General features: G+C 39.7%; 1 long non-coding RNA gene across 1 annotated transcript; it reads right to left on the reverse strand.

The window, feature by feature from the left end:
* Nucleotides 1-2,141: 2,141 nt before the first annotated feature.
* Nucleotides 2,142-2,675, reverse strand: LOC139433788 (uncharacterized). Its single transcript, XR_011643186.1, has 3 exons — nucleotides 2,491-2,675; nucleotides 2,347-2,383; nucleotides 2,142-2,243 (listed from the first exon to the last, which is right to left on the reverse strand). It is a non-coding gene; the product is annotated as an uncharacterized lncRNA (long non-coding RNA).
* Nucleotides 2,676-12,897: the final 10,222 nt, after the last annotated feature.

Consider the following 12,897-nt stretch of genomic DNA (forward strand, 5'->3'; position numbering starts at 1 on the left):
GTTTGTTCTTCATGCTTATACAGGGCTGCCAAGTTTCAGTAAAAAGTAGGAGTGAGACTTTTGGGGTTGATGCGTTTTTGGCCTTTTTTAACGTCGATTTAGAAGAATATCTCAATTTAAATTAACATTAAGACTGTTGTCATGTCTTCACCCCCATGCCAGCTGCTCTCCCTGCACTGTCGGCCTTCTCATGCTTATATAGTGTTAATAAATTGACCAGCACAAGTAGAAATGAAAACAATTGTAACAAGAAAAAGTTTAACAAATAAAATACATTTATTTATAAAATGTCAATATAATGAAACAATAGCAGCCTTTTAAGAACCAATAGCAGCCTTTTCCTTTAGTGCATTTTTTGTTTAAGTGTAACAACATTAGAACCTGAATAATATATATAGAATATATATTATAAAAAAATAAAGTGCATGTCTTTGTTTATGTTTTTTTCTTTTACATGACATGTCTCATGTTGTAGGTGTTTGTGGCCGATGTTGATGCCTTGATGACAGAGGGAGGGGGCTCCCATTTGAAACACTGTGGCTCAAGGTTTGCCATCTTCACAGTCATGATGGATGACAGAACTCCATCAAGAGCCAAACTGTTTCGGGTTTTGGTTTTGTTCAGTCCCACCACAGAGAACACTCGTTCAGCATCAGCATTTGAATGCGGAAGTACCAACACCAACTTGGCAATACGAGAGAGCCTCCCAAATCTGCTCATACCAGTCACCTTTGAAAAATGTAGGAAGCCTAATTACTCTCAAGTATTTGTTGATTGCGTCAATGGGTATTTCAAAGGGTGCAGAATAATTCTTACCTTATTCTTCATTGATGCCATGTTCCCCCAAAAGTTCTCTATGTCGAACGTGGCTGGGTCTTCGGGCATGGCAATGTCCATGGATTGGTAGTCCAGAAACTCCTCACCCAGTTTGTCACGCTCATCAGGTCCGTTGTATGGGAGAAGTTCAGGAAACCTAAAAAGAACACAATGTGCACTGATCTGGTAAAGTAATGTAGCTGAAACAGGTTGTTTTTCAGATGTGGTCATTAAACTTTACAATCTATTAAGAAAATGTTAAAAAAATGTGCCAATAGTCTTTAACCTGCTCTACTTATTAAGTATATTGAGATAACTTGTGTTGTGATTTGGCACTATAGATAAATGTACTTGACTTGATACCCCAACTAACCTGTCGACAAAGTACAAGGCGTCTTCCACTACACACTCTACCCTCTGCTGGACATTCAGAAACATGGCATGTTTTATGAGGGGCTCTCTCATGGGGAGTTTCTTCATGGCATACTCCACAGCCCTCACCAGAAACGCCACTGCTGCCTGCTGGAACCTCTGCACTTGCTGCGGTGTAATGTCTCCTGCATCAAGGAGCCTGTTGAGTGTACCTCGAGAAGCCGATCACCAGCTTTTCTCCTACGAGAGACACAATAAATCAACAACGTCACCTTATTAAGGTGCTGTATGCGATTCTGGAGAAAGATTGATGCAATATGTTCTCATTCCCAACACCAACATGTCAGTATGAAACTGGGAATAAGACCGGTGTTGAGTCACTTTAGCAATCATCAACAACCACAATAGCTAACTTGAAAGCACCCCTTTAAGTATCTTCATCACATCAGTGACACAAGGTACAGTCACTCATTTGGGCTAAAAGGATAACATAGGAAAGTCCTGTGGACTTGTTTCCATTGTGGTCGTGTGTGATGAGATGAGATTATCAAACTCATAACTTGTCTGCACAAGCAGCCCTCTAACAAACACAAACAGTATGATGTGAGTGAGATCAGTGAGTGGATAGTGTATGTGCATCTGCTGATGTGAAACTTGGAGGATTACCTGGCAGTTGGTTTGATGGGTCCTTATAGAGGATGTCATGCAATTCCTGGTGCTGCAGTGCAGGGCTTCAGAAACTTCGAAAGCAACTTGCGGATGAAACTCCGTATCTACAAATTTGTATTTCAGAAAAGATTTTCAAAATTAAATTTAATCTAGAAGTAGAGTGCTAATGAAAAAAGGAACAAACATAGTACATTATTACTAGCATACTGTATCCCAACCTTCCCAATGTACCTCATCATGAAGGAAGATGGAGGACTTCTCTCTTTGGAGGAGGAGGCTGAAGGTGGAGAAGACTGGCAACGTTGCTTGATAGAACAGCAGGTACACCTCTGTCATTGGGTTAGAGAATGCTTCCAACAGCCTCCTGAACCTTGGTTGTTTCTCATCTGTGAATAAAAAAACCACAGGTTGTGCATACTACATACATTTACTTTTCAGTCTGTTATAATAATCGTTCGTTCATTTGGATCATTGAAATATAATGCCTACCTGATGACTTGAAGTAGCTGGCCAGTGGCTCATACTGCTGCAGGATACAAGTCAAACACCACAGCATAACAAACAACCTGTTAGACTTGACATTAGGCATAACGGATATGGTTGGTCATAGAAATCACACATGATTCAACTCACCTCCAAAAAGCCCAGGCCAGCCTGTTTGGCAGTGTTGTGGATGACGTGACAGGGCACCCATGGATGTAGATGTCTTCTACATCATCATCTTCTGTCTCCTCTGCAGTCTCATTCTCTGTGCCCTCTGGACACTCATTTTCCTCCGCTCTGTCATTCACTGAGAGATCCAAAGCCTCCTCCACTGTTTCCTCTGACCTGGAAAGTTTGGCAGGGGGTGGTTGACCCTCCACTGCCCAGAATGACAGCAGATCTCTATGCTGCTTCTTCTTTTTCTTATCTGACATCTTTCAGACTTTCAAACTAACAGACAAACATCAGACAGAAATCGAAGTACAGTTAAGGAATGAATGATCCAGTCTTAAAAGATAGCTACATGTTACTGTTTGATTGATTGAATATTTTATTAGACAGAAATGCAAACAACACAGGTACAGTACTGTAAATTCCCTTAGCTCATAGCAAGCATCCATTAGCTCACACACGCGTGATGATTTAACTAACACGGCTATAACTCACGGTTGTTTGTTGTTAAACCCACCGCAGCAACCTGCCACACTGCTCACCAGCAGCTTGTGTAACGCTCACGTGGTCAGACTCACCGTTGACTTCATAAAAATAAAAATAATGTGTTTGTAAAATTAAAATGAAGTGATTACCTACCGTTTGACCTCCCGCTTCAGATGAAAATGGGTTCTTCATAGGATAGAGACCAGACGCAATGACCCGCCCTAAGCTGCCTCTGATTGGTTTGTATACGGTGCCTTTCTCCGTCAGCCAATCGGGGGCAGAATAGGGTGGGCTCACCCTATCCCTGACTCGAACTACGGCAAACCTCAAGCAACAAGTTATGGAAATATATCATTAAATACAAAAATAATTATAAAGTAGTGAGAGGGGGGGAAAAGCGTGTGAAATGGCAAGTGTGGCATGAGGCGTGTGAAGAGGTTAAATTGCGTGACTCTCACTCTCAAAGGGTGAGACTTGGCAGCTCTGTGCTTATATATTGGACAATTGTGACTCGCTCTGCGGTTAAAACAGACGGTGCATGAATGCGATAAGTGAGAGAGTGCTTTATTTATGTGTTAATGATTTTAATCAGCTACGTAATGAATGGTAAGGCTTGGGTTAGCATGTAAGCTAGTGGTAGCTACATCGGTGCTAATCTTAGCCTCCAAGTTAAAATCATAGACTGTATATATAAAGGTTAAAACGAAATAAACAAGTGTTAAGCGTTAAGTGGGATAATACTGTTGAACAAACGGCTTCTGTTTGAGGTTGATAAAATAAGGTTACATCCTTGTAACTTAGAGATATTTTATTATGTAGGTAGGAACTGTATGCATCGCTAAGGTTAATTTAAATTGGCTATGCTCAAGTATGTAGACAAGCTAATGTCGAAGTAGTGTATGTGAAATCAACCTCACAATATGATGTGTGTATATGTGTCATATTTCAAGATGATTACTTAGATATTACAATATGGTTGGTTGAGCTGGAGTTCATTATCAAGCTTATACGTTAACGTCACAGTCATCTGAAGAACGAACCCAAACCTTGTTGTTTTTATTAATTGCATTACCAAATGGGTATCAAATAAACAGTAAGCATTGGTAACACAACTTCCAAAGTTACAGTAAAATAAAAAGGACCCTGACTCGGACAATACACAATCCAACATGTTCAACAGAAGATAATCAGTTATATTGTTTGTACACATGGTACTTTACATATATATCTGTTTGTTTAAGGTGTCCAGGTGATGCAGACAGGCTGGACCAGAGAGTGAGAGACATAACTGGACTCCTCACAGCAGTGAACTTCAGCACAGGTACAAAGACTCTTTTTTTCATACTGTACAAAGAATCAAGAAATATATTGGTTTAAATGAATGAAGTATTGACTTGAATACACTGATATACATTCCATTAAACAATACTAAATACTAGATCACCTACACATCAGTTAAGTTGAGGGTTTTTTCCATGCAAAAAGTTACATTTAGATGTTAACAAGCAATATGACTTTGTCAGCTTTCTAATTTAATGTAAAAAACGTGGTAAAAGTTATTCTTTCAGTGAGACAGCAGAGCAAGCTTCTACAGTTGCACTACCTTTTGATAACAGTTAAATATTATTTTGATAATAAAATATATTTCAATGTTGATGAACTTCATACTGTTCATTCATAATCTGATTGTCTTTGTTGCTCACTGTTGAAATAAAAAATAAAAACATTACAATTACAAAATAATTATATCTACAGCCCCTAAACACACCTCTTTCATAAATAACACACTTGTTCTGCAATAATATGTTTTATGTTTCCTGTAATTTTTGTTAGGAAAGGACATGCCTGAAAGACACGACATTTTCTCCTTCTCTGAGGGTCAAGAAGAACATCCAAGAGGAACATTAAAAGCTGATGTTATGAGATTTTAGGACCAGTACACTAAGAAACTACTTTTATTGTAAAAACAGTCAGCTGATCGAATGCACCTATTTCCACATCTACACTCCATCAGCTGATTATTTCTATTTGCCTCACTTTATGAGCTTCACATCGCTTGTGCCTTGTACCGCAGAGTTTGCAACGTCACAAATAAATGGGGCCAATCTTCAGTCAGATGTGAATGTGTAAATACAAATACAATTTATTAAAATGTGAACCAAAAGTTAATCAAATGTTTTAAATAAAAAGCACATATGCACAGAAGGTGTAAACCTATTAAATGTATAAGTAAACACATTTAGTCAAATAAAGTGACAGACTAGGCCTGTGCAGTTGGTATCAGCTATGCCCAGCATGGGCTCCTCCATCTGGCCTGGTCCTCCTCGCAGAGGAAAGACCCTCAGTCCTCTCCAAACCAACAGACAGGACGTCCATCACACGGAGGTTTCTCCCTGAAGTCTCTGCAGCTCTCTGGACACCACGCTGTCTCAATCCGTCCACACTGAATATGAGAGGGAGAAAATGAAAATAATAAATGCTTTAGACAATAAGAAACATAAAGTTGACTGTTGAGTTGCTCAGTTTTTTTAGATTGTCAATACTATTACTGTATAACTAATATCTCAGGTTAAGAGGCACATTAAAATAAAGATTGGTCTTTAAATACATTTTGTCTTTTGAATTGTTTGTCTAAAGTCAAGGATCTAGAACTGGTACTTAGTTTTAATGATACAGTCTGGTTATTATGCTGTTTGGAGGAGGCCTCACAGGTAAGAGCACTAACTAGCTACCATCACATGTACCTTAGCTTGACTTAAATGTATTAAACGTATAGTTAAGTGATATCAAAATATAAATAACTAATGTCATGCAAACATATTAATATTTGCTTGATTCCAGTGTTGAATTTAGCACAATTGCATACAAACGTTAAGGAATTTTAAGATTCTGAAGTATTATGCTAAAAACTCAATAACTTAGATTAATATTTATAGTTTTTCTGAATAGTTTCATGTCCGCTTACCTTAGAAACGTAAAATGCCCCGGCAGTGTGCAGATGGGGAGCATGTTAGCATAGCTTGGTAGCTTCCTTCAGCTAGCTCTGGAACTTCCAGCTCGGTGGCAGGAGGTCCCGCCTCGGCTCCGCCTCGGCTCCGCCTCGGCTCCGCCTCTTTGCCCTTATTTGGAGCAGGCTGGAGTAGGCGGGAGTTGAACTCTGACGTCACTGTCGAGCCGTTAGTGGCCGACTCCGCCTACTAAGGGCTTCTCGGCAACTCTGCAGAATCCTATGGGTGACGTCACGGACCCTACGTTCATTTATATATACAGTCTATGGTCAGAGACTGCGGGCCAGAAACTGCAGTCTGCAAGGCCGCATCTTCATACTATTGGAGCGTCGAGCCCCTCCCCCCCCGTTCACGATCGTCGGCACACTGATCACAATTCTTTTTTTCTGGCACTTCATATCAAAAAGGTTGCCGACCCCTGTGCCAGTGCAAAAAAGTGAAGAGAATAAAAGGCAGGGTTCCCACGGGTGCTGGAAATCCTTGAAAATGCTTGAAATTGTACGAGGTGTTTTCAAGGTTTGAAAAGTGCTTGAATTTTGGGCATGGTGCTTATATTTGGGATAAAGTGCTTGAAATTGTAAATGCTTTACTTCACTTTTTAGATGAGAAGAAAATAAAGAAGTCGGAGCGCTCTTAATTGCTTCGCTTTTACATAAAACAGCTCCGCTCCGGCCTTCCCGAGCTATGCGCGTGACCTGCAAGTGTTTTTGTTACGTGTGTGACCTGGGCATTCTGATGAGAGTGATAGATGACAATATGCCAGGAGGTTGCAGTTTCAACGAGCGTTGGCCAGCAGAAGACAAATACAAGTCATGGCTAAGACGAGGGTCAAGCCCACGAGTAGCCTCCTGCAAAGTTTGCAACAAATAACGATGGGAGAGTCTGCGCTGACGAGCCACATGAAAGGTACGCCGTAGTAGAGCATTTTAGATTAGGCTAACGTTGCATGTTACGTTTGTTTAAGCTAACGTTAGCAAGCTGAATAGCGAACTCGATGAGGGATAATAATAATTGCAGGGGACAATCATTTCAGAGGAGCGTACCTATGTTAATATGTGCGTTACAGTCGCCATCCTGTGGTGTTCAGAGAATGAAGCACTCACTGTTGTAATTCAACCCAGTCTCACAGCATTTCGTGTTATAGTCACAAAATATAATCTATTGATTCGACACAGAGCGATTTTGAAAGCAATGTATTTCTACTGGTAGTATGTTTCGTGCCTAAACCAAATGTGACTTGCTCTATCGAAATCAGTCACATTGATCCGAAGACACATTTTCGTTTGTATTACTGGGGGAAGCTTGCGAGTGTGTGTGTGTGTGTGTGTTTGTGTATTTTTGCATTTGTGTGTATTGTGTTTGTGTACACTCACAAGAAACACCGGCTGTTGTTATGCCTGAAGTTACTTTAAATTACTCCGTTCTCCGCTTGTAATTATGCCGTTACAAGCTTCAAAGTTGTATTTATCATCTGAATTGGTGGAAACAAGTTTAATATTCTGAAAGCCAATACTTTGTTTATTTGAAAACAGATGAAAACAAACTGTCCCGGACCCTGCCGTGTTATCTATGATTACTATACGCCTTTACTTCATAATTTCAGCGGAGGAAGGGGGAGCGGTGCTGCAGAAGAGCAGGGTGTGAATTGAGAGGTGCCTCTTCTTCCCTTTTCAAGCTTTAAAAATGTATTTATCGTGAGATTTTGGCAATAACAGATTCATATTCTGAAAGCCAAGACTTTGTTTATATAAAATTAAACAAAACACCCGAATCCTGAAAAACTAGTTTTTTTACACAAATCCACGTTTATTTTTTAAATGAGCCGTTGCGACTTTTGACCAGTGGCGAACCGTCAGGGCCTTCAAGGTAAATCGATTTCATTATATAAATAAAATGTATATAAAATGAATAAATGAGAATCGTATCTGTGTTGTTGATCTGTAATATTACAGTGTTACGTTGATTTGTTTGTCCTTCTCTGACCATGCACTACGCATTTCAGTGGTTTTGTGTTAGAAAAGAAAGCAACCAATCAGATCTTGTTCTGGGTCTCTGGGTAGAATATCCTTCAACCAAGGTATTCTACATCCTTGATCGAATGCCCTGGCCGTTGCACTGAATGAGAGCGTACGTTTGGACTGACAGTTTGATCAACCAATCATATGTTGATTTGTAGCCAATGGGCGTATTCTTTCAGTTGCCCTCGGTTCCAGGGTACTCTAGAAGGCCCACTAGTTAACTGGCTCAAGACAGAGGATGTAGATCAGGGGTGGGGAACCTTTTTCCTCTCAAGGGCCATTTCAATTTTTTCAACATCCTCCGAGGGCAGTACAAATTATTGACCTCTGCTTAAAAATCACAGCCCATTCATTTGGCCTTTCTTTCATGCTGTGCAAAGAAAAAGCAACCTCTTAATCCAGATATCTTACCATGACTCGCGCATGCATGCACCAGCACGGTGTGGTATGACCACCAAGCAGAAAGATATGGACACAAGATGTGTGCAAATGTATTTAGTTTCCTATCCATGTGGACATGATTTAAGTGGGGAGGGGGGGGGGGGGGACCTAACCTCCTCTAGGGGGGTCCGGGGGGCATGCTCCCCCGGGAAGATTTGTTTTCTTAAATGTTGAAGTTAAAAGCATCAATCTGGTGCACTTTGAGAGCAAAATGAATAGATCTATGGAAACATCTTTCAACACCCATATGAAACGGAACTGTAAGCAGATTTACTTTTTCTTTATGGATATTTTACAAATCACTCTCCTTTCCAAATGTATTCTTGTTTATTAATAACAACTTTTGTTTACTGTCATATAGTATTTTATACCTGTTTACTTTATTCTCTTGTTTTTTGATAACTATAATGTTCATATAAAGATGTGCCTTTACCTCACTGGTTGGAGAACAAGCTTCTTATATTCGTTAGCATAGCTAGCTAACCAGATGCTAATAACAACAAAGTTATTGACTGTCTGATCAGTATGACAGATGAACAGATCGCGACTGGGCGACACAGCCACGCAAAAACTGCAGCAAGTGTACGGATATATGGGTACTGCAATTTTTGAAGTCCCAGAGCGGCGTTCTGGTGCTCTCCGTCAGAACTGCACCCCAGTCAGACGAGACATATACCACGTGATGACACGTTAGGCTCGTGTTATTTATTACCACCCTTTTATTTTATTTGTATTCTTTGTTTTTTATTAATTCTACCGTGTTGTGTAATGTTTTTATACTGTTCATGCTCACTGCTTGTAGCACTTCGGGATTTGAAGTCAAATATGAAGTGCTTTATAAATGAAACCTATTATTATTATTAAATTAGAAGGAAAAAAATATATACAGATTTCAGTATTCTGAGGCTCTGAGCCCCATTTATTTTCCTCACAGATGGCAAAAAAAGCCCGACATTATACGATTTAATATAAAAACAATAATCGTGGCACGTGAGTAAGAACTGAGTAAGAATTGAGTAAGAACATGTTTTTATGAACCCCACAGCTTCCGGTCATCCAAGACCCGCCCGGACAAAAAGAAGCAGGCACGAAACACACCAATAGAAATACATTGTTTTTCAAATCGTTGTGTGACAGATTACATTTATTTCGTGACTATAACACAAAATGCCGTGAGACTTGGTTGCGTAATTAGACCTTAGCTTGTTAGTATGTTGTTATAAATTATAAACTGAGGATTTGACCGGGTCGCTATGGTTGATACTTTTAGAAACAGGCTTTTATATAAAATCTTGAAGTATTATACAAGTAAAACTACATTTTGCTTTAATCCCATGTAAATGTAGAATGTCTTCCTTTGAAGATGTATAAGTCAGGTGTCTTGAGTAGTCAAAATTGCCTACAAATCATTGTACACATTTGTAAATATTATTTTTCACTTACCATTGTGAGTCATTTGTATGCAGCTCTGCTTGATGTTGTGGCTACAATTCAGGCTAATACGCTACCAGAGGTGGACTAAGTACTCAGATATTGTACTTGAGTAAAAGTAGAAGTACTCAGATCTTGTAGTGAAAGTAGAAGTACTCAGGCTGCGGCCCCACGAGGACGAAAACGGCTAAACGCATAGGATTAACGCAAACGCAATCGCAAACGGCTTCCGTCCACATGCAATAATTATCCGGATAGTGTCTGCCCACACGAGACCGCTCCGTTTAGCTCCAACCGCTGGAGAAGCTGCAGTACATATGCAGGAGCCTGTAGGTGGCGCTGTAACTTCCTCCACAAAAGCAGCGAAGAAGAAGGTTGTCATGGTTGCCCTTCTGTTTATTCTCCGCGGTGGGGGCCGAGAGAACCGGGCAGAGTTTTTCGCCAGTCAGCGTGTATTAAAGTTGAAATCTTCCGGACAAAATTATAAAAGTGCCGGTCAAAGGTCTTCTTTGTTATTTATTGAGCTTTAAAACAAATGAATAACGACTCTATATAATATAATGATAAAATACACGGAGCCTCTCTTTTTCCTCCCTCTCTTCGGACAGCGCCAGTGTCTGTCTCATGCAGCAGCTCATCCAGTAATCAGTGACCCGGCCGACTGTAAAAATAAACATATTTATAACTAGTTTAGGGAGTTTGAGAGGTAATTAAAATAGCTAAGGGCGATGATCTGACTTGAAGTGTGTGTTTTGCTGCAGAGGGAGGAGCTGCAGGTGAGCAGAGCTGCGTGTCTCCGTCCTGTCAGATTAGACTTCACTCGCGAGAGAAAGATAAATAATCTGAATTCAGGGTGCAGTTTACTTTGACGTGGGGGTGAGCAGCAGAGGTGGGGAGAGGCGGGGCTATTGCCTCATCATTATTGCTGTAGATGTTGCACAAACAACTGTAGCATGGTCAATAGCGTCCGGAGCACGATAGCAACTCTGCGATCCGCCATTGTTGTTGTTGTTGGTGGCGAAACACTTCAGCACTGGCGCGGGGTAAGCGGAGGTGAGCAGAAGAGGTGGGGAGAGGCGGGGCTATTGCGCAATCACTATCAGTGATCTGAAAATGTCCGTATAGGGCGCACACACGGAGCTGTTTGACCCCCCAGAGAGTGGCGTATGCATTTCTATCCACCTTGGGACCCGTTGTCGTTTCCTCAGTCGTTTAGTGCCGTATTCGGTCGTCCTCGTGTGGCCGAACGGTCTATATGACACTAAACAGTAACGCAAACGACCGAATTCGTCCTCGTGGGGCCGCAGCCTCAGATGTTGTACTTGAGTAAAAGTAGAAGTACCAGAGTGTAGGAATACTCTGTTACAGTAAAAGTCCTGCATTCAAAATGTTCCTCAAGTAAAAGTAGATAAGTATTATCATCAAAATATAATTAAAGTAGTGACAGTAAAAGTAGTCATTGTGCAGATTGGTCCATTTCTGAATAATATATATGATATGTTTTATAATGATTGATCATTAAAGTGTTCTCAAAGCTGGTAAAGGTGCAGCTAGTTTGAATGCCTTTGTATACTGCAGGGTAGCTTGTGAATTTACTCCAGGTGGAACTAAAGTCTGATTTAACACTTGATTATATTTCACATCAATTATCCACATCCGTAAAGTAACTAAAGGGATTAAATACATGTAGTGGAGTAAAAGTACACCATTTATCTCTGACTTATGTTTACTGCCAACCTAAAAGTACCTCAAAAATAGTAATCAATAATGTATTGAAAAGTTATTTGGCTGATTGTTTTATATTGGCTCAGCCAGGTTATATGGGATGCCCAGTCGACGTACAGATGGGTCACTCATTTTGAAATATTAAACTTATTTTTATTTTATTTAATTTGTCATCCTCATGTAGAATGCTATTATGAAACACATTTGGTTGTTTATAGCATAAAGAACATCTGATTTAATGTGAGGTAGGGAAATAATCATTTGAGTATAAGTATGTGTATATAAATATGTATTTACAACAGCGCAAGATGTTTGAAAAGCTTGAAAATGCATCTTGAAAATGCTTGAAAAGTGCTTGAATTTGACTTTGGAAAAGATGTAAGAACCCTGAAAAGGCCTATCAACACCTACATTCAACTAGTCCTGTTACTTTAGCTTTTTCTGTGTAATTTTTATCACATGCACTGTCCAGATTTACATTTCTGATAGGCCTCTCCCCAAGGATTATAATACAGGCCTGGTACACTCTTTCCCTCCAAACATTTCAGACAGAACAAAGAAATAACTAATGAGATGAATAGGGACTTTTCACCTTAAAAATAATGTAATTGGTTGAAATGTCATTTTCTGCATTCTCAAGTTTACTTATTTTATTGTATTACACTACAATTCTTAATTGAAATCCTTTGTTTGTCCTATGAAAAAAGACTGAATTATAAAAGTCTAAACCTAATATAATTAGTTTGATAGAGATACATTGATAATGTTTTCTTTTAAATGTAAGTGTAAAATTATCCACCTTTTGTTAAATGTGCACTACTTTAGATGTTCTCTGAGCCATCACCACAACAGACAACAGGTTTTTCAAAGTAGTTAAAATTACCTCATGTAGGAGCAGAACAATTTGTCTCATTCACGCTCTCTGATGAACGCAGTTGTTCTTGGTGCATCAGATGTCTGATGTGATGCCAGGGCGCACGCAAAAGTTGTCATACTTTCAATTGAAGATCTTTCACTCTGCTCGTCTTGGTCGTGTCTTTGATGAACTAGAAGATCCATACCCGGAGCTTTTACAGTATACCATGGAGCAATGCAGGCCTCATTATTCAATTAGTGCACCAGCTGGTGTGCCTGGCATCTGTCAAGACATTGGATAATGCAGATATTGTAAAAGGTATGTTTAATGATCTTGAACATCACTAAAACATAGCTATTAAGAAAGCTAATTCATTCATGGCTAGATCTTGATCAATAACAATTATTTTATTGTTTTGTGT

This window comes from Pseudochaenichthys georgianus, chromosome 4 (genome assembly GCF_902827115.2).
Source record: "Pseudochaenichthys georgianus chromosome 4, fPseGeo1.2, whole genome shotgun sequence".
Taxonomy (NCBI): Eukaryota; Metazoa; Chordata; class Actinopteri; order Perciformes; family Channichthyidae; genus Pseudochaenichthys; species Pseudochaenichthys georgianus.